The sequence below is a fragment of the Nuphar pumila genome, chromosome 1 (genome assembly GCF_984573655.1).
Source record: "Nuphar pumila chromosome 1, dmNupPumi1.hap1.1, whole genome shotgun sequence".
Classification (NCBI taxonomy): domain Eukaryota; kingdom Viridiplantae; phylum Streptophyta; class Magnoliopsida; order Nymphaeales; family Nymphaeaceae; genus Nuphar; species Nuphar pumila.
The window spans coordinates 156,849,176-156,872,553 of record NC_143249.1 but is presented as its reverse complement, the minus strand read 5'-3'; positions in this window follow the sequence as shown (position 1 = coordinate 156,872,553).

Here is a 23,378-nt window from a genome sequence, read left to right as displayed (position 1 = left end):
CTAAAATCGGATATAAGATGAGAGAAATATCATCACAGCCAGTTACCTTCTTGATTTTAACCACGATTTTAAAGCTTTAAAAACCCGATTTGATGTCTGCTTTTTTTGACAGGGTTTCCGAGGTCCAAAACCTCTGATTTTTCTACAGTAACTCAATAACTCATTCATGCATCACATATAAAAAAATCAGAAATAAACAATGAGAACTTCAATCCGAAATAACATTATCTTTACTGTTCTAAACCTAAAACACACAGAAATTTAAGAAACTTGAAAAACCATGCATTAACTAATGTAAATAAATAAAATAAACCATAAAACAGTAAATAAAACTTATTTCTATGCTATAGAACGTAAAACAAACATGAATAAACCATGAAAAGAAAATAAAAACAGGGAATCAATGGCTGGAATTTGATATCACTTTTAAAACATAGATTTAACCCATTAAAAAGGGTAAATCATATATTTTATTGGTTAATAATGTAAAGAATCATATTAAAATCAATTCTAATGGATTAAAATCCCTGTAAATCACCCAAAACAGGGTTAGATCACCTTCTTGGATTGTTCTTGCTGATTCTTGATGGTTCTTGAGGTGAAACCATGGTTGATCTTCCATAAGGAGGGGTATCTAAGCCTAGATCTAGGTTTAAAACATTAAAATCATTAAATAAAATATGAAAAAGGCAAAGGAATTCATACCTTGGAGTTGCAGCAATGGAGGAAGGGCTGGAGAAGAGAGAGAAGCTCCAAGAATTGAAGGTAAGTGAATAGTAAAAATCGTCCCCCCTATGCTCCCTTTTATAATAAAAAAATTAGGTTTAGTCTTGGATTTTCAAATTACTTTTTTGCCCTTTTTAAAACCTATCCAAAGTCATTAAGGAGGGGCGATTTTTTTAGAGACTCCTAATCCTAATTAACACCTAATGACACCCCTAATTAACCCTAGAGACTCCAAATGTGGTGCCACTTGGCACTTTCCACATTTGATTTTAAAATCTTAACTAAAACCTTTAAAAACAATAGTTTGAAATCAAGTTTTAAAAATGGGTTTTAAAAATGGATTTTGACTCTTCTAAATTTCTAAAACTAACCAAGACATCAACTAACCCTAGTCTAGCCCTGACTGACTCGAATATGGCGCCACCCCGAGTGGGCCCTACTTGAGTTTTTCAAAAAGCGATTTTAAAACTTGAAATTGAAGGAGTTTTCAAAAGGATTTTCAAAGACAATCTTAAAATTAGAATTTTTGAAATGGCATAGGGTTCTAACTGAGTTAGAATTCCTCTGGATATGGTGCCAACTGAGTGGGCCTACATCGAGTTTTAGAAATTTTGAAATAAACACTGAAAATGGCTTTGAAAAGGGGTTAAAATCGATATTTGAAATTCAAGATCTTTGAAAATAGGGTCTCAAGCGAACTGGAACTCCGGGTTAGAGTCCTGAACTCTTAGGACTCTGAGATTTTAGATTTTAACAGCCAAATGAAAGAATTTTCAAAAGATTTTATCAAGAAATGATGAAATAAGTCAGAAAACACAGTCAGGGTTAGACTCCTAACTCAACCGAACTCTAAAATAGAATCCTGAACTAACTGGACTATGTAAAATGACCTAAATTTTGGAAATAATCGAAAAAGACTGAAAATGGAAGTAAAACAGACTTCAAAACAGACTCCTGACCGGATCAGGACTCTGAGACAGAGTCCTGATCGGACTGAAACTTTCAAAGATTTGAGAAATTTGATGAATAGAGGAATTCAGAAGCGACACCACCTCAATGGGTCTCATCTGTGAATTGAAATCGATTAAAATTTGAATTTGAAATGAATCCAGATTGTTTCCTTGAGAAAATATTTCGAAATATAAAGTCCTGGGGTTGGAAAATGACAGAGTATTGAATAAAAACCCAGGTTTTGAAATTGATTTTGAAATAAAAGCTTTTAAAATTCAAATCTGGATTGAATGTTTTAAAATAGGAGTGCTGGATCTCGAAAATGAGATGCAATGCTATGCAATGACATGCAATGCTATGCAGAATACATGCAATGACATGCAATGATCTGTAATGACACTGGATGAGGGTGAAAATTTGGGGTGTTTACAGATGCCCCTCTTTGCTGCTAAGCCGGTTGAAAGCCGAGCTTAGTGGCAAAGAAAACACACCAAATTTGGATTATAAAATGCCCCAGTTAGATGAATCTAACTGGGTATGAAAGAATTAGTTCAAGTGATGATGATAGATATGAAATAAAGAATAAGGAGAAAATTTTGTTTAAAAAAGAAGTGAGATTCAGGTTTTGCCCTTAACCTGGATGAGATAGAAAATACCTCGTGTAGAAACGAAGCTCAGGTTTGACCCTTAACCTGACCGGGCGGAAAATGAAATACCTCATCAAAGGAGGCCCAGGTTTATACCCTTAACCTGATTGGGTGGAAAATGGAATACCTCATCAAATGAGGCTCAGGTTTATACCCTTAACCTGATTGGGCAGAAAATGGAATACCTCATCAAATGAGGCTCAGGTTTATACCCTTATCCTGATCGGGCAGAAAATGGAATACCTCATCAAATGAGGCTCAGGTTTGTACCCTTAACCTGATTGGGCAGAAAATGGAATACCTCATCAAATGAGGCTCAGGTTTATACCCTTATCCTGATCGGGCAGAAAATGGAATACCTCATCAAATGAGGCTCAGGTTTGTACCCTTAACCTGATTGGGCAGAAAATGAAATACCTCATCAAAGGAGGCTCAGGTTTGTACCCTTAACCTGATTGGGCAAAAAATGGAATACCTCATCAAAGGAGGCCCAGGTTTATACCCTTAACCTGATTGGGCAGAAAATGGAATACCTCATCAAAGGAGGCTCAGGTTTGTACCCTTAACCTGATCGGGCAGAAAATGGAATACCTCATCAAATGAGGCTCAGGTTTATACCCTTAACCTGATTGGGCAGAAAATGGATGGAATCCTCGAAAGAAGAGACCGTGATGGAACCTTCGGATTTCCGCACAATGAGTCCGATAGGGGTTTTGCAAAAGGAAGGAAATTGGGGTTCCTAAAGTTTGAAAAGGGATTGATTTTGGGCGCCTCATTGCTGAGACTAATTAACTTTTGAAATTGCCTTTTGCTAAAATTGGTGGCTTAACCTCAAGCCAAAATTAGACTGTCTATGGTGGGACAGTGGGGACACAGGGAAGTGTGCGAATCTGAGAGCCCGTGCGCTCAGATTATACCAATAGAAGGGAAGGAATCTTGAAAACTCCCGTTATCAAGTCCTTAAAAGGGATAACAACTGATGTCAGGATGCGCCAAAGATGAACCTCAAGCTCTCGCTTCACGCCAGGATAGCTAGAAAATATTGTCAAAATGTTGAAAATCATTGTTGATTCAAAATAATTTAAAATGATGCACATTGTTTTGAAAGTGTTCCCTCTTTTCTACCTGAAGTATTACCTCCGACTGGGCTTAACTCCGTAGAATCAAGATTCGAATTCAAATTGCTTGCGATTGGCTTTCTTTCAAGGAAGCTATCAATTTTCTTGATATGGACGGGAAAGAAAGTATTCTTGATATTGCGAGAGCTATTGGTGAAAGAATATTGATAAAAGAATTTCACAAAATTAAAGAAGATTCTTGATAGATTTGGCAGTCTGATATCTTGGGATTCTTTTCTCATGATGATCTTTCTGCACTCTTTTTTAGCAGATTGGAGCTCTCTTGGATTTTTCGGGAATTACATCATCCTTCATTTTGGAGATGTCCTGACTTTTCTCTCTTTTTTTCTTTTTGGAAGGGTACGTCACAAACTCCTTCATCTCAGAGATGTTCCGATCCTTCTTTTCTCTCAGGGATTATCATGATGATTATTGGCTCTTTGGTAGGAAATCTCTTGATGATAGCTGGAATTAAATATCTTTTAGGGTTTGTCGGTAGGCTCATCACACTCGCCTTCATCTCGACGGTGATCTGAACTTTCCCTGGAAGGATCCGTCACAAACTCCGTCATCTTGGAGATGATCCAAATCTTCTTTGGCCCCGGGGGTCGACTCGCTTAATTCGCCTTCATCTTGACGACAATTGAGAGATCCCTTTTGCAGATATTTAATTGCAGCTTAGGTGATTGAGGAGATATGAAAATTGAGTGGATTTTTCTGTATCACCCAGGATATTTCGACTGCTTTATTTTTCAAGAATGGTCTTTAAAAATGTGTCATTGACTGCGATCAATATCAATCACTCATGGCTTTGCAACAACATTGAATTCTCTTTGCTGGCCATATCGCAGATTTATTCTTCATCCTTTTGGTTGGCCAATAGAAAGATTTTGAACCTTGAATCCTTTTTCGCGAAAGCTTTGTCCTTTCGGAAGTAATACTGAGGGTATTCTGAGGTAATAATTTTGTGCAATAAAGATTTTTTAAATCAACAAATATTTAATGACAAATTGGCAAAACTTTCTTGAAATCCTTTTGTGAAAGCGAGCATTTGAAGCACAACGCAACACATCCATGACAAAAATTCTCTTCTCCTTTCCCCAAAGGAGAAGATTCAGAAATTAGAATTGGGAATTACTCCTCTCTTCCCTGAAGAGGAGGCGTTTGCAAAACGAACTTTCGAAGAGAAATTAAGCTTTCGTCAAAACTTCCTAACATTAGGCTTCTCTTATGGAAAGGGGGCCGGAATTGGTGAGGTTGGTAAATTGGTCATGAAGGAACGAGTTCATCACACTCTCCCTGAAAAGAGGGTCCTTCATGATGAAAATGGCCTAGTCTGAAATTATGGGGGCCACAAGGAAAACAAGTCTCCGTCGAGTCTCTCCCTATAAAAAGGGTTCCTTGTGTGAAATTTGGAATTTTGTTTTGCAAACGGTTCACAAAGACACGAGTCCCTTCAAACTCTCCCTAAAAAGGGGCTAAGTGAACGAATTGGATAGCATGCGAAAAGAGCGAGCTCCCTCGAACTCTCCCTATACAAAGGGTCTCTCGTAAGAGAAATTTTTGGAATTGGTATTGAGTGACCAAAAGGTCAAAATTTGAAATTTTGAATTTTGAATTTTGAATTTTTGAAATTGGAATTTTGCTATTTGAAATTATAAATTGGAAGTTTGGAATTGATTGGCTAAAAAAGTCAAAATTGTGAATTGGTTAACTGAGAATGACATGGGTTCTATAGGGATTCGACCTACAAACTATCTATTCCATAGGGATTTAACCTAAGGGTCATAGTTTAAGAAGGAATGATTTCAACTTGTGAGCTTTGAATGGACCAGGTGCTAAACTGGGTTTTTGAGGGAAGATTCGAATCAGAATTCAACTCTTCAAGGAAAACTAGATGAATTGGATTTTGAAAGAGAATTCGAGTTGGAACTCGAATCTTCTAGACCAGCTCTGAATTGGATTTAGAAGAAGATTCAAGTCGGGACTCGGATCTTCTAGACCAACTCTAAAGGAAAGAAAAACTCGGATCGGAACTCGAATCTTTGAAGGAAAACTAGATCCATCGTGGAAGGAGAAGAAATTCGAGTCAGAACTCGAATCCTGAAGGAAAACTAGATCGATTAGAAGGAAAGGAAATTCGAGTCGGAACTCGAATCCCAAAGGAAAACTAAACCGGTTGGAAGGAAAAGAAATTCGAGTCGGAACTCAAATTCCTGAAGGAAAACTAGGTTAATTAGAAGGAAAGGAAATTCGAGTCGGAACTCGAATCCCAAAGGAAAACTAAACCAGATAGAAGGAAAAGAAATTCGAGTCGGAACTCGAATTCCTGAAGGAAAACTAGATTAATTAGAAAAAAAGGAAATTCGAGTCGGAACTCGAATTCCTTAAAGGAAAACTAGATCGATTAGAAGGAAAGGAAATTCGAGTCGGAACTCGAATCCCAAAGGAAAACTAAACCGGTTGGAAGGAAGAGAAATTCGAGTCGGAACTCGAATTCTTGAAGGAAAACTAGGTTAATTAGAAGAAAAGGAAATTCGAGTCGAAACTCGAATCCCAAAGGAAAACTAAACCGGTTAGAAGGAAAAGAAATTCGAGTCGGAACTCGAATTCCTGAAGGAAAACTAGATTAATTAGAAAAAAGGAAATTCGAGTCGGAACTCGAATCCCAAAGGAAAACTAAACCGGTTAGAAGGAAAAGAAATTCGAGTCGGAACTCGAATTCCTGAAGGAAAACTAGATCGATTAGAAGGAAAGGAAATTCGAGTCAGAACTCGAATCCCAAAGGAAAACTAAACCGGTTGGAAGGAAAAGAAATTTGAGTCGGAACTCAAATTCCTGAAGGAAAACTAGGTTAATTAGAAGGAAAGGAAATTCGAGTCGGAACTCGAATCCCAAAGGAAAACTAAACCGGTTAGAAGGAAAAGAAATTCGAGTCGGAACTCGAATTCCTGAAGGAAAACTAGATTAATTAGAAAAAAAGGAAATTCGAGTCGGAACTCGAATCCCAAAGGAAAACTAAACCGGTTAGAAGGAAAAAAAATTCGAGTCGGAACTCAAATTCCTGAAGGAAAACTAGATCGATTAGAAGGAAAGGAAATTCGAGTCGGAACTCGAATCCCAAAGGAAAATAAACTGGTTAGAGGGAAAGGAAATTCGAGTCGGAACTCGAATCTCGGAGAAAAACTAAATCAATGGGGCTACTGAATTTTAAAATTAACCAGTGTAAACACTGAATTTTGAAAATGTACCAATATAAGCATTGGATTTTGAAAAATTACCAGTACGGATACTGGGTTTTGGAAGATTACCAGTACGAGCACTGGATTTTGGAAGATTACCAGTACGAGCACTGGATTTTAAAAGGTTACCAGTACGAGCGCTGGATTTTAAATGGTTACCAGTACGAGCACTGGGTTTTGGAAATTTACCAGCACGAACACTGGTTTTTTGAAATTACCAACACAACACTGGATTCTGAAGAATTACTAATTGATTTTGATGGAAAATTTCCAGTCTTCACCCTTACGACAACTTGGACAGCTGTCGGGGTCTCAGGATTTATCCCTTATCCTGAATGGGTAATTCGATGCAAATGCAAACCGATGCAGATGAATGAATGCATGCAAATGCAAATGAATGTAAATGGGTGCACATGCGTGCAAAATGAGAGATTTGTTTGATCCTGCCTGCATACAGAAAGTTTTGAAGATAAAATGAAAATTTAAAAAATGCCCCAGTGTAACTGGGAAAGAAGAATTTGAACAAAAGGATAAATGATTGATGTTTGAAGAGCGCTCTCCGAAGGTGACACGGCAACTGGCTTTTGATTGATTTAGAAGAGACTCGGAAGAGGTTATTCCTTATAAAAGAACATTTTGCCGAGGAGAATAAAAAAAAAATGGCACCGAGCTTGCGAGAAAAATTGAAACTTTATTGATGTATTGAAGGAAAGGTAACAAATAAGGGAAAGACAGACGAGATTACATCATCCCTTTGAAATAATAAAAGCAAGATGAGAAATTGGGAAAGCACTAGTGTTATCAACTTTTGAATGATTGGGGAGAAACATGATCAGGATGAATGGTCCTCCTTTTCATCTCCAACGAGAAGATTCTTGTCAATGTTGTCTTGGATAATATTTTTAAGGACAAAACAATGCTCGGTATCGTGACCCATTGCCCGATGAAATTTGCAGAACTGATCTTTAAACCTTCCCATGGTCACAGGAGGATTTGCTATCTTGGGGAGTCTAACCTTCCCTTTGGCTATCATGTATTCCAGAACTTGCTCCAGTGGCTGTTCTAAGGGAGTAAAATTGTGATCGTATCCCCAACCATCATGCTTTGGCTTTCCTTGGAGTTTTAATTCGAATTGGACACTTGAGGAAGACTTGTCATCTCGCTTGTCCATTTTATCCTTCCGACTTGCGAGGTCATTCCTCTCTGAGTTTGGATTTCCTGAGCCTCCAGTATGATTTTTTCTACCTCCTCTTTTGTTTTGTCCATTGCTACTTCTGGTGGAATTGGTAGAAAATGTGGAGTGAGCCTTCAGAGGCCCGACTGTATCTTTTGTGTGCATGTATTCCAAGAAACTCTCGAGTATTTGATCTAACGGGGCCATCTTGTGGTCCTGGTTTGGATCATCACGCTGCATCTCTTGTCGAGTACTTGATTTTTGCTGAGACTTGGATAAGACAGTTGACCAGTACTCTTTCTCATTTTCAATGAAGAGATTCTTGTCGATATGATCTTGGACAATGTTTTTGAAGACGAAACAGTGGTCGGTGTCATGCCCTACTGCCCGATGGAATTTGCAGAACTGGTCTGTGAATCTTCCCATGACTGTGGGAGGATTTGAGACTCTTGGAAGCTTTACCAATTCCTTGGCCAACATATATTCAAGGATTTCATCAAGAGACTGCTCGAGAGGAGTAAACTGGCGATCGCAATCCCAGCCGTCCCGCTTTATCTTTTCTTTGTGTTGACTCAATTTTCCACTCTGCTTTAAAGATTTCTCTTTCTGACTTGTATGATTGTCTTTGTTATCCTTGCACCCCTCGCGGTGGGCCTTGACAGAATTTGTCTTTTTTGAATCTTGATTATTCCTGACGGGAGTGATGCTCTTGTAGAAATCTTTGCTCATGAAGACCTTCTTGCCCTTGTCGCGAGCTTGCAAATCTTTAATCTTCTTTGCCATTTCCTTCAGCTGTATTTGGACCGGATCATCCATTGCTTGATTTTTCCCTTTATAGGTTGTCCCTTGCCTATGAGGGGATCTTTGAAGTGCTTGCCAGACTTCATACTCTTCATCAGTGCCACCTACTGATTCTGACTCATCAGATGTATCCTCGTGTTGGATATGTTTCTTAAATAGTTTCGAGACTTTCTTGGTTGACCGACCTTTTGCCCTCTGCTTGACCTGGATCTTTTCTGTACTAGCTTCAGCTTGTTCTATCAACCTTTTGGTCATCATCTCTTTGAACATAGCATATATCTGAGGATCAACATCATCCTCTGCTTGCTGACCTTGACTTCTGACTGATCGGGGTGAGTCCATTTCCTCTTCTGAAGTGACTGAGTATGCAACGCCTTCAACTGATGAGGTTTTCTTTTCGGATCTTGTCTGACCCATCGAGTATCACAAATGCTCTCCTGAATGTTACTGATGCTCTCTGCAAGGTAGAACTGATGATTAGGCTTTTGAAGGAAAATTGGTTGAAGGAAAATATTTGTTGAGAATTTTGGTAGACAATTGAAATAATATCCCATTACTAGGGATTGACTCGTCGCCGGAATTACGACAATTGTGTTGTTATTCTTTGCAAAATAAACAACTGGAAATATGCCTTGTTACCTAGGCGAGGTCGTCAAACCAAGATGAAATGAAGATTAAAAGAATATGATTTTAATAATACACTTGACAAAAGGGAGGGGGACAAACAATTTTCCACCACTCCGGATAATCAGAAGACACTCGAGGGCCAGGAAAATATTAAGATTGACAAAGGAATCCCAGCCATATCTGGCAGAATGGTATGCTCCGGACCACTGATCCGATGCGAGGTCGAATTCTGGCAGAACCCCTGCTAGTGGACGAATCTCTACGTGCTTTTGCCTCTGAGAGAACTGCCTGACACACCGCTCTGGATGATAGTATGCGCAGAAAAACGGGCCAAGTAGCCTGAATTGCTTGCCGTAAGCGTAAGTATATCTGGGAGGTGATTCCTGACGATCAAAGTAGTCTCATACGACCTCTTCCTTCTGAAGGTTGTCGATCAAGAACCGGTATCGCGCAACTGGAAGAAGCTTTTCACCATTGTATCTGAAGGAACTGGCTCGGACTAGCACATGTCGGAGGAACCAAGACTGCAAGGCATAGGTGCACCCTTCGACTAGGATCGACTCTCTGAGTGCAAAACGAGTCAACCCTCGGTATAAAAAGGCGAGTGCGGCCATGGCTATTGAGAGGCGGCTGGTCTGTCGACTTTCCCATCTCCTTAAAAGCTGAACTATTCTGATATCCATGTAATTCCGTCCATCGGGAAAGAAAGCTAATCCCACCGTGCACAGAACCATCGCGTGTTGAATTCTCTCTCGAGCTGTCCTGAACAACGAGCTGACTTCCACAAATGTCCCATACTGTCTGTAGATTTCGAGCAGGTCCACATATTTGTTTCCATCCTCCTCTATCAATGGCCAAGACTTGCGTCCTGTCATGCGAGCTAAGGCATCTTTTGGGTCCAGACCCTTGACATTAATCAGAAACTGTTTCTCCAATGGATCTCCAGGCTGACCGTCTGGCTCGGGCAATCCCATAATCTCTGAAAATTCATCCATCAGTACTGTCATCTCGCCCCACGGGAACCAGAAGGTAGAAGTGCTCGGATTCCACCGCTCTGCTAGTGCATGGATCAAGTTGCCGTTGACTGTCTGTTTTCCCACTGCGGATGCCAGTTCCAATCCACACTCGTCCAGATGGTCCGGAAACATACGAGAGAAGTTCTTGAACCATGAATAGTACCACCGGGGAAAGAAGAATCCGGTGCTGAGGACTCGATGTTCGGGAAGACTTTGTCGCACCTCGTAGGAGATGTGACCCTCAGGGAAGACTGAATCAAGCTGACTGGATGCCATCAGACTGGAAGACATGGAAATTGGAATAAGACTTTGGGAAAATACAGGAAATTTGAGAAAAATGCAGGCAGGATAAAAATAAAGCAGGAAATTCGAGATCCAGAAGAAAGGAAAGATGGGAAATCACCTGGAGTTTTGAAGAAAATTAAGGGAAATTTGGGAAATCGTCCAGGGTTTGATGAAATATGAAGAAATAAATGGAAAATGAAGTATTTGGAAAATCGTCCAAGGTTTAAAACATGGACAATACATAGATTGGGGAATTTTGAGAAAATCGTCCAGTATTTTAGAAAATTGGGAAAATATGGAAAATAAAAAGGAAATAATACATTCAATCACATTCTGCATAAACAAGTATGCACATACAGCATTCCCTAAAAGCTGACTCTAGATGCACAAATTTTGAAATGGCTGTAGGACCTTAATCCTAACTCTAATGTTCAGATCATCTGTATCCAATCCAGTTATGCCTATATACTCAAGCCAAGGCTCGATGTATGTGGCATAAAATCAATTTCTCCGGTTCTAGGTTCAAGTTTTCCAACATCCTTGAGCACCTGCCGATATACGTTGGACTATGGCCCTTGGTACGTGGCAGGGGGGTTTTCACCCAAATAGGTGGCCCAGTTGTGAGGCTCTGTCCCGAACTATGGTTCTGGAAGAGAGCCCAGCAACGTGAAGACCGGGACAATATAGGTGGGGGTGTTTTTTTGAAAACATGAGCACATGCAAGCAAATAGAAGGCTCTAAGTCCTAAAGAGATAGATTTTTTGAAAAATTGAAGAAGCAAACATTGTTTTCATACAATTCCTAAATTGAGGAGTGTTGTATTAGACCTAAGTCTATGTGAGCATGAAAATTTCCTCCTCAATATGGTCCTACCAAACCATACCTAGTCTACATGCAATCCATGTCAGCTGGGTTCAAGTCTAGGCTCCTAGGTTCACATGATATCATAAAGCAAAGCTGACATTCCATGGAAATCGATTTTGACAATTTGAACTAAGTAGAGCATTAGATTGATCAGGCAAAGACAGGTCCCATCACGGTCGCCAAACCTGTTATCATCGCAAAATTTTACTTTTACAAGTCAAACTGACCTTTGAAAAGTTTTTGAAAATAACTCGCCTCCGTTTTAAAATGCGGGAAAATTCCGTAGAATGGGACTCGCCTGTCGGTACGAGGTTCAACCGTTCCTGCCACCTTTAACAGGGGTAATTGAACCAAGGATCAATCTTATGCTCTACTCTATTCAACTTGTCTAAATCATATTCTAATTTCTAAATGCACATAGAATCAGGCATGTGCTATGAATTTTCAGAAAATGCACATTTGAAAACATGATGTTTGCTTTGAATGATTGAAATATTCAGAAAATGTAAATCTTGAAAATGATATCACATGAGAAATCGTGAATTGGGATTTGAAATATACTTCTGAGAGAAATAAAAATCAATTTTGAGAAATCCTTGACATTTAGTGAAAATCGATTCTGAGAGACTTGGTTTCTCTAAATTCAAACTTGGAAATTGAAATTCTAACTTAGAAAATTTGAATTTGGAACTTGGGAAATACTTGAAATATCCTTTGAAATTCAATGTCTTTGGGAAAATCGATTTTGCTATAAGACTTAGGAGATTTTGAGGAATTCAATTTCCTTGACTTGGATTTTGAATTGGAGTTGACAAATGCATGAAATGAATGAATATGGATTTGAGGAATTGAGAAATACTTTTTGTATTTTTGAGAAATGCAATGCATTTTGAAGTTAGCCTAAGAGTGTAGGCTGAATGTGGCTAATGTGAAGATCATAAATCTAAGTGTCATTCGTATTCTGACTATGGCCATAAATACAAATTCCACCAAGTTTATAAACTTCATAAAAGCTAGTGTATGTGCCATTCGTGTAGACCATGGTGAATTTGTAAAAATATGCATGAATCATCATCCATCACACATTAACATTATAAAAAAAAATAAACTATATGCAATGCTGCCTAAGCTAAGCAGGAAATGTAAATTCTTATTCCAAAGTTTAATTACAAGTTACATCACTATTGAAATTTAAATACATGAAAAATAAAGTCTTCAATGTACCTGCAAAACTAGAAAACTTGGTTAATGAAAATATGTTGGCTTTTCTATATTTATCCAACAATATCAGGAAATTGTTGAATTTTGCTAGATATAAGTCTTTTCCTTGATTCCCTTAAATAAAAATGATAAAGTATGAAATAAAATTGAATAAATATGAAAAAGAAGATATGAAATTTCGAAATTGGGGTCAAAATGACCAAAATACCCCTAATAACAAGACTATGGCCTTGAAATTAGGGTTTTTAGAAAGATATTTTGATAAAATGCAAGTTTTGAAATTTGAATGGAATAAACTCAAACCAAATATGCTATGACATGATTAAAAATATGAAATTAGGGTTAGGGATTTCGAAATTTAGGTCAAATGACCAAATTGCCCCCGATAGCAAGACTATGGCCTTGAAATCAGGGTTTTTAGAAATAGATTTTTGGTAAAAATTTGGGTTTTATGACCTAAATGAAATCAAATAACTACAAAATTAAACCTAAAGTATACTAAGATGCTTATGAACATAATAAAACCCTAAAACCATATGCTTATGCACAAAAATCCAATAATATCACAAATTTTGTGATTTTTGCAGTGTTTTTTGATCTTTCAGGAACCCGGTTTTGCAATTTGCTTAATTCAGCCATCAAATGGATTCCAAAATCCATAAAAATCGGTACCTGCACTTTTTATAACCCTAATGTTGAATTGAAATTATAAAAATATTTTTTTGACATTAAATTAATCCGAAAATTGCATTAAACCCTAAAAATATGTATTTTTGACCTAGTTCACCAACCAGTCTCAGTCCAAGACCCGAACCAGGGGTCAAATCTCCATGGAAATTTATGAAATTTTACAGAAACTAACTAGGAAGGAAAACAGAGATTTCCCAATTTACAGATCGGAAAAATCATCTCTGGTTAGGGAGAAACCCTTCCGGAAATCTGAGCTAAAATATATCACTCTTAACAGGGATTAAAACAGCTATTCCAGATTGAAAATACAGACATAAATAGCAATCCTAAACACAAATCTCTGAAATTTTAGTGGTGAACAGTAGACAGAAAAATAATAATACTCACTTTTTACAGATCTAGAATCGGATCTGTGGTTTGGGATTTATGACTAACACAAGTCTGATTAGGGTTTTGGTAAACCCTAACGAGTTTTAAATTTAAAAACTGATTCTCTAAATGGAAAAAAATACTAAACAGTGATAAAAAAATCCGAAAATTTCACAGCCGACAGATATACTCAATGTGAATCCATATCACTTTACAGATCTAAAATCGGATATAAGATAAGAGAAATATCATCACAGCAAGTTACCTTCTTGATTTTAACCACGATTTTAAAGCTTTAAAAACCCGATTTGATGTCTTATTTTTTTGACAAAGTTCTCGAGGTCCAAAACCTCTGATTTTTCTACAGTAACTCAATAACTCATTAATGCATCACATATAAAAAAATCAGAAATAAACAATGAGAACTTCAATCCGAAATAACATTATCTTTACTGTTCTAAACCTAAAACACACAGAAATTTAAGAAACTTGAAAAACCATGCATTAACTAATGTAAATAAATAAAATAAACCATAAAACAGTAAATAAAACTTATTTCTATGCTATAGAACGTAAAACAAACATGAATAAACCATGAAAATAAAATAAAAACAGGGAATCAATGGCTGGAATTTGATATCACCTTTAAAACATAGATTTAACCCATTAAAAAGGGTAAATCATATATTTTATTGGTTAATAATGTAAAGAATCATATTAAAATCAATTCTAATGGATTAAAATCCCTGTAAATCACCCAAAACAGGGTTAGATCACCTTCTTGGATTGTTCTTGATGATTCTTGATGGTTCTTGAGGTGAAACCATGGTTGATCTTCCATAAGGAGGGGTATCTAAGCCTAGATCTAGGTTTAAAACATTAAAATCATTAAATAAAATATGAAAAAGGCAAAGGAATTCATACCTTGGAGTTGCAGCAATGGAGGAAGGGCTGGAGAAGAGAGAGAAGCTCCAAGAATTGAAGGTAAGTGAATAGTAAAAATCGTCCCCCCTATGCTCCCTTTTATAATAAAAAAATTAGGTTTAGTCTTGGATTTTCAAATTACTTTTTTGCCCTTTTTAAAACCTATCCAAAGTCATTAAGGAGGGGCGATTTTTTTAGAGACTCTTAATCCTAATTAACACCTAATGACACCCCTAATTAACCCTAGAGACTCCAAATGTGGTGCCACTTGGCACTTTCCACATTTGATTTTAAAATCTTAACTAAAACCTTTAAAAACAATAGTTTGAAATCAAGTTTTAAAAATGGGTTTTCAAAATGGATTTTGACTCTTCTAAATTTCTAAAACTAACCAAGACATCAACTAACCCTAGTCTAGCCCTGACTGACTCGAATATGGCGCCACCCCGAGTGGGCCCTACTTGAGTTTTTCAAAAAGCGATTTTAAAACTTGAAATTGAAAGAGTTTTCAAAAGGATTTTCAAAGACAATCTTAAAATTAGAATTTTTGAAATGGCATAGGGTTCTAACTGAGTTAGAATTCCTCTGGATATGGTGCCAACTGAGTGGGCCTACATCGAGTTTTAGAAATTTTGAAATAAACACTGAAAATGGCTTTGAAAAGGGGTTAAAATCGATATTTGAAATTCAAGATCTTTGAAAATAGGGTCTCAAGCGAACTGGAACTCCGGGTTAGAGTCCTGAACTCTTAGGACTCTGAGATTTTAGATTTTAACAGCCAAATGAAAGAATTTTCATAAGATTTTATCAAGAAATGATGAAATAAGTCAGAAAACACAGTCAGGGTTAGACTCCTAACTCAACCGAACTCTAAAATAGAATCCTGAACTAACTGGACTATGTAAAATGACATAAATTTTGGAAATAATCGAAAAAGACTGAAAATGGAAGTAAAACAGACTTCAAAACAGACTCCTGACCGGATCAGGACTCTGAGACAGAGTCCTGATCGAACTGAAACTTTCAAAGATTTGAGAAATTTGATGAATAGAAGAATTCAGAAGCGACACCACCTCAATGGGTCTCATCTGTGAATTGAAATCGATTAAAATTTGAATTTGAAATGAATCCAGATTGTTTCCTTGAGAAACTATTTCGAAATATAAAGTCCTGGGGTTGGAAAATGACAGAGTATTGAATAAAAACCCAGGTTTTGAAATTGATTTTGAAATAAAAGCTTTTAAAATTCAAATCTGGATTGAATGTTTTAAAATAGGAGTGCTGGATCTCGAAAATGAGATGCAATGCTATGCAATGACATGCAATGTTATGCAATGACATGCAATGCTATGCTGAATACATGCAATGACATGCAATGATCTGTAATGACACTGGATGAGGGTGAAAATTTGGGGTGTTTACACCATTTAAAGCTAAATATCTGCAAAAGGGATCTCTCAATTGTCATCAAGATGAAGACGAATATGCGAGCTAGACCCCCGGGACCAAAGAAGATTTGGATCATCTTCGAGATGAAGGAGTTTGTGACGGATCCTTTCAGGGAAAGTTCAGATCACCGTCAAGATGAAGGCGAATGTAATGAACCTACCGACAAACCCTAAAAGATATTTGATTTTTGCTATCATCTAAAGACCTTTTTGAGCCAATATCATTAGTATAATTCCTGAGACAAAAGAAGGATCAGAACATCTCCAAGATGAAGGAGTTTGTGACGTACCCTTCCCCGAAAAAGAGAGAAAAGTCAGAACATCTCCAAATGAAGGATGATGTAAAAACCCAAGAAAGTTCAATGACTCAAAAGGAGTGCAAAAAGATCATCATGGGAAAACACCTAGATATCAAACTGCCAAAGTTGCCAGAAATCATCTTTTTATATGCGAAATCGTTTTATCAATATCTTTTCATTACTTGCTTTTATGAAATTAAGAATATTTCTTCTCTTCTCATATCAAGGAAATGTATAGCTTCCTTAAAGAAAATCATTAGTGCTAAAATTTTGAATTTGACTCTTAAAACCGAGGAGTTAACCCCGTTGGAGGAAATACTCTAGGTAAAAGAGGGAATGGCTTTTACACATACGTGCACATTTTCAAGCGTTTGAGTCAACTACAATTTTATCTTATTGGCAAAATTTTCTAGCTATTCCAAGAATGAAATAAATATTCAATATCCATTTTGATGCAACCTAGCGTTGTTTATATCTTCCAAAAGAGTTGCCTCGTTCAGGCAAGGTATCTCTTTCTGTCCCATCACGGTTTCTTCAGTCGAGGATTCCATTTGGTCGTCCCCTTCAGATTAAGGGTTAAGTCTGAACCTCGCCCCTCAAGGTATCTTCCTTTCTCAGGTTTGGGTTAAACCTGAGTCTCGTTCCAACAAAGTTCCTTGTTTTGACAAGGTGTTTTCTTCCAGTCCCATCATGGTTCTTCCCATCGAGGAATTCATGCTTTGTATATCCATCCAAGATAGGATCCTACTTGAGCTTCATCTCATGAGGCATTTTTCCAAAAATGTCCCATCAAGGTCCTCATATATTCCTTTCCCCATCCAGGTTAAGGGCTAAACCTGAGTCATTTCAAAAAGTTGATCTCGTCTCACCCATGAAACTTGATCAAAATTCTTATTATCCACCATTTTGGGACCTTCACCCTAATGTCCCATCACGATTTCCTCATTTTTGTTATTCAGTCATATCATTTTCGAGGATTTCATCTCCTCAAAGCCAATCAGGATAAGGTATTAAGCCTGAAAAACCATGTCTTTTAAATAAATTCTTCCACACCTAGTTCGGATCTGCTAACTGGGGCATTTTTCAAAATTTGGAGTGTTTTCTTTGCCACTAAGCTCGGCTTTCATCCGGCTTAGTAGCAAAGAGGGGCATCTGTGAACACCCCAAAATTTTCAAAATATTATAAATATTCTGTTTTTGCCCTTGACCCCGTTTTCTAAGTAAATTGAGTCATTTTTCGATCAAAATTCCAGTTTATTTCTCGGATTTACTGGAATCAAATCAATTTTCTATATCTGACTCAATTTCGGATCCGGATCCAATACCAGAATCCAAATTTGAGCCTCGTTATCCGATTTTTAAAACCAATTTTACAAAAATACCAAAATAATTTCTGAAAGGCTCGGACAATCCATCTGGTACCCGTTTGGATTCATTGCCCTATATTCCCTGATTCGAGATCCAAAACTTGAATACTTTCTCAAAACCTTGGATCCGAACCTATTTTCTAAAGAATTTTCAAAGAATAGCCCTGAATTTTCGAAAAACCTTCCTTTTTGTAAATATTTTCAATTTTTACAAAAATATGTCAAAATCCTTTGTTTTCTCGTAAATTTTAGAGTTTTATTTTCAAAAATACAAAAAAATACAAAAAATGCCAAGAAAAACAACAAAAAAATTCAAAAAAATCGAAAAACATGCTAAAAATAAGTAGTTTAGAGTTTGTTTTGCTAAAAATCCTTTTTAAAAACCATTTTATGAAAATCTTTTTTTAGGAACCCCTTTATGAAAATAAGGGAGTGTTGCAACGGCCTTCTCACGTTCACGAACCCGCTCCCTCCTCTAGCTCTCGCGCTCTCTCCCTCTGGAAGCCTCCACTATCTTCTTCTCGATCCGCCTTCACCCTACCATTGCACCCTTCTCTCTCCTTGAGAAGATTGCTTCTTCACCTCCGCATTATCCTTCTTCTTCTTCTTCTTCTTCTCTTCTTCCTCCTTCTCTCTCCCTTTCTCCTTCTTCTTCTTATTTTCCTGGTTTTCCCCTCAAGCAATCGAAGATTAACTATCACACAGGAGTGCTACGGTGGTCAGCCCTCCTGCAACTTTATACAGAAGCGCCTCTTCCCTCCCAATTGGAGTATAGGCCGCGATTATAGAGGGCATCAAAGGATCAACTCTATCCTTCTACCATCGGATCTTCCATCAAGTTATGATTGAGAATCATACCTCGGGTTGTGGGGGCTAAGCTGCTGGTCAAGCCATCGTGGATTAGGATGAATTGGAAGTTGCAGAAAGAATGTTGAACCTCCAGGTGCATCAATCACAAGTGATTGGGCTTGTGCTGGTAAATTGGGTGGCCATTGCTCCACATGATCCCCTGTATTTGGAAGAGGTAACACTCTAGGATTTCAAGGTCTGTTGGTAAAAGGGATGATGCCAAAGGAGTAAAACAAGAAAGATGAGTTTATGGCTTACAGAGGGGTTCCAAAATTCTGGAAGGAACGTGACTGTTGGCGAATTTTATCACTCCATCAGTGATGAAGAATGATTGAAGTCAGGAAGCAAGGGCTGTATCTTAAGCCATCAACATAAGGTACATGATATTCCATACCTGCACTTTAGTTATACAGTTTTTAGCCTTAGTCTTGACGCAGGTTACTCATTCTTATTCATTTAGTGAGGAGTAAGGCCTGTCGCACATAAGGGAATTCTGCTTATAAATCCAGAATCATTTCTTGTTGCTTCTGAACATCTCTTAATTCAATGCATGTTCATGGTTATTTCGGTCGTGGACTGTATGTATTACAAACTGTTTTCCTGTGATATTTTGTAAAGTAATTGAGATCATCACTTCATCACCGATTCCTGGAGTTCATCTGATCATAATTGGATGACTTAGATATTACTGTTTCCAAGTAATATAAGTGAGATCCAAGATCTTTGTCCCAATGATATCATCGTTAGGCATAAGTAATTCATTGTGGCAATAGAGGGTCAAGTTTTCCCACATCAAGAAGACCCTGAAGGACTCAAATGTAGGTAAGGGATGGAATCTCCCTAGCAGTTTGGTTTGTGAAAAGAAAATCCCACTGGTACACTGCTAGTTGCTCAATACTTCTGTAATGATTCAAGATGGTGCCTATTGACAATTTGAAACTAGTCATACTTTTTGCTGCAAGATTCTTTTGATGAAGACTTTGTCTGTGACTTGTTAAGTCCATCATGAAGTTCTTCCACAGCAGACTTGCTTTGCCAAATCTCTATCGGAATGCTAGTCTTACCATAAATTTGCTGTCAAAACCCATCTACTGACCAAATGCTTCCTATTTGATTAACTTTTTTTTATCATTATAAATGTCTTTCACCTGAAATATTTGATGGTACCTTTGAGAGAGTTTACAAGAAATATTTGCTATGTTATGAGCCAAACATTGTTTGTGATTAAGATGACATCCGCTGAGGAGGACTGGAAATAGTTTATACATGCACTGACTTCCATCTTGTCGATCCTCTGTATGTGTTTGATAGAGAAGCAGCAAAATGTAGCCGTTGAAAGATATCAAAAAGCTATCGGTACCAGTCGCTTGGTTGCACATCAAACTGCCGATCAACAAGCAGTGAAGAGGAATTTTATCTTGAAGAAGAGTAGCAAGCCCGATTCTGGTCAGAATTGTGCACAACCCTTATCACCTGCATTTCCCTGATGCACCATTAGATTGTCACCTTTTGCACCAATTCCCTTCTATTGTCATTTGTTATAACATCAGTCCATTGTTGTAATATCTCTGCTTCACATCTCTTCATTACTACCCAACATATGCATATCTGCGAATGGCACTAATCATTGCCATAGAACCCTCTACAGCACCATCCCATTGCCTATTACTCATCATCACCCCTCACAGCCCTTACCAGCACTTACTACATTCCTTCAGTCCCTTCAGCAGTCATCTATTCTCCTACCATCAATACCCTCTCACCCACCTATTGTTGTATCTTACAGCCCAACACATTCATACATTCACTGTGCTGGCAATGCCATTTGCTCAGCACAGTCCCTGTTTTCCCTCATTTAGCACCTCCCCACTTGCTGCAAGCATGGGAGTCTCCACTATGTGGCATTATGCCACTGTTCACGGCAAGCTCACACTTGCCTTCACACCGGGCACCTGTCAACCATCTTCTCTACAGCTCTGGCTGCACCTTCACATTTACCGTGTTGAATCCACTTTTTCCACCACTACTTGCCACTGACTCATCTGTAATTCACATTTCACCATAATGATCCCCAGCCCCTTTCCTCTCAGGTGTATACATGTTTCCTTGTCACATTCTCCCTTCTGTTTCCTACTTCATCAGCCACCAGCTGTATCACATCCACAACATCCCCTTTTCAATATGATTTCTAAATACAACAAGCTAATATTCTGCTGTGAAGGAGTTAGCAAGTGTCAAGATTACAAGGCAGCTGGAATAGTTTCTAGAATGTTGATAATCCATGTATGAAATTGAGCAAAGTCATAGTTTTATCGTGTAATTACCTTCAAAACTGAAACGGTAATGTTTAGAGTCTTATACATATAGCCCAAACATCCATTTTCAGCATATTACATATGCATCTTTGGACATTCATTTTTTCATTCAATTCATTTCAATATATGTGTTTTCTCATCCATGATATGTTAAAATTTCATTAACTCAGAGCATAGACACAACATTCCATCATCCTGCATCTTAAATACAATATGATGTTTCCATTATATATATATATATATATATATATATATATATATATATATATATATATATATATATTCTTTTGCTTGTGCTAACTCTGCCTTTTTTGCAGAAAATACATGGAAAATGCAATTTTCTTCTTAGTTTAAATTTTTTTTCAATGATGTAATAGTTAGATGATCATGAGAAACTTTATATTTCAGTCTTAGAATAGAATGCATGAGCATGTACATATCTTCTAGAATTACTTGATTCTTGACATTTTCCTCTTTTATTTCCAAAAATTCACAAATGGGAACACGAATGACATGTGCACCATTTTATAAAAGGTGATTAAATCCTAAGTTTACGATTTGCATCAATGACCATAGTTAGGGTGTGAACGAGACTTAGGATTTTCATCTTTTATGGAATAAACATTGGATCCACACTGAATCTCTTTCAAAAATCATCATATTTTCTAAATATTTTTATCTTTTATCAGAGTTTAACTTAAAATTAACTCAAAATGTATATCAATGGCCATAGTCAAGATATATTGAGAGTTAATTTCATTTTAAACTCTATAAAGTCACCAAAAATGTGTTTTATTCTTCACTTGAATTTAAATATGATTACTATATAATACATTCAATGACCATAGTCAAGGATGTATTATATCTTTAATCTTATTTTAAAGAATGAAATATGTGTTTCAAATATTCAATTTTCAAAATTCTTTAATTCATTCATCATTTAGGATAGAATTACACCATTCTTTTTCAAAATCCAAAGTGATAATTCTTCAAATACCTTCTTCACTTCTCAAATCAATTTTCAACTCTTGTAAATTCAAAATCTATTCTTCGATACTAACTTCAATTTCAAAGTCTAATTTGACTTTGAGAATTCAAATTCATTTCTATATTAAAAATTTAATTTCCAATTCAAATCAAATTTCAAAGTTCAATTCAACTTTAAAATTCCAAATTTATTTTCAAGATTCAATTTCAAATTCAATTCAATATTCCAGATTGAATTTCAAAGTTCAATTCAACTTTGAAATCCCAGATTCAACACCTGATTGCAAAAATTCAAGTTTTAAAATCAAGTTTATTCTTTATTTTTCAAAATCTTCCAAGTTCTATCTAAAGATTGAGTCTTGATTCTCAATTCAATTCATTTATCTAAAATCAAGGTTTTGAGATTGATTCTGAATCCCAAAAATCTGATTTCCCCTAAATTCAAAACCCCCTGTAAATTCAATCAGGATTTCTCGGATCCAATTCCATTTAGGATTCCAGATTCTGGATTCAACTCCATCTTGAAGACCCGATTTCAAATTCAATTTCATTCTCAAAATCCTTTGGACTTCTCAAAAGTTTAATTCCATTTCTAAATTCCATATGAATTTCCAATCCAATTTTAAATCCAAATTTGAAATCCAAATTCAAGTTCAAATCCATATTTCAAAGAAACCAATCCCATCTAGATTTCTTAAATCTTATCCAACTTTTATTATGATTTTAAACTTTAAACCTAGAAATTCCACTCTATTTTCAAATTTCATCTTGACTCTCAATTCTAGATCCATGTTTTAAAGTCCATATTCAACTTTTAATTCTTATTTTCTAAACTCCTTTCTTCAAAATTTAGGTTCATCTCAATCTTTGATTATTTCAAAACTCAAGATCTATTCTAAATCTTAAGTTAGAAAATCTAACTTCTCCAAGTCCGTCTTCAACTTTCAAAAACCATTTCTTCACCATATTCTTCATAACTTCAAAATCACTTGGCTAAAATTTCTAATTTTTTCCTCAAAAGAGCATACATCTTTTGCATTTACACAAGCATGATTTCTTGTGCATCTTTAGACTTAGAATAAATTCTTAGATAATATTAAGGCAAAGCAAAAAGGCATAAATACGATCCTTGGTTCGATTACCCATGGTAAGGGTGCCAGAAACGGTCAAACCTCGTACCGACGAGCGAATCCCGTCTCCGAATTTTCCCGCAAATATTTCAAAACGGAGGTGAGTAATCTTTTAAAATCTTTTCAAAAATTAAGGTCAAGTGAGACCTTCGCAAAAGAGTTTCTCTCTCTCTTCTTTTCTGTCTTTCATTTCTCTCTTCAAAAAGGAGAATTAGAGATTGGAAAGGAAAAGAGAAGGAAAAGAGAGAAGGAATACAAAGAGGATAAATTTTGCGATGATCACATGGTCCTAAAGGGGTTCAACCTAAGGATTATGGATCAGTAAGAG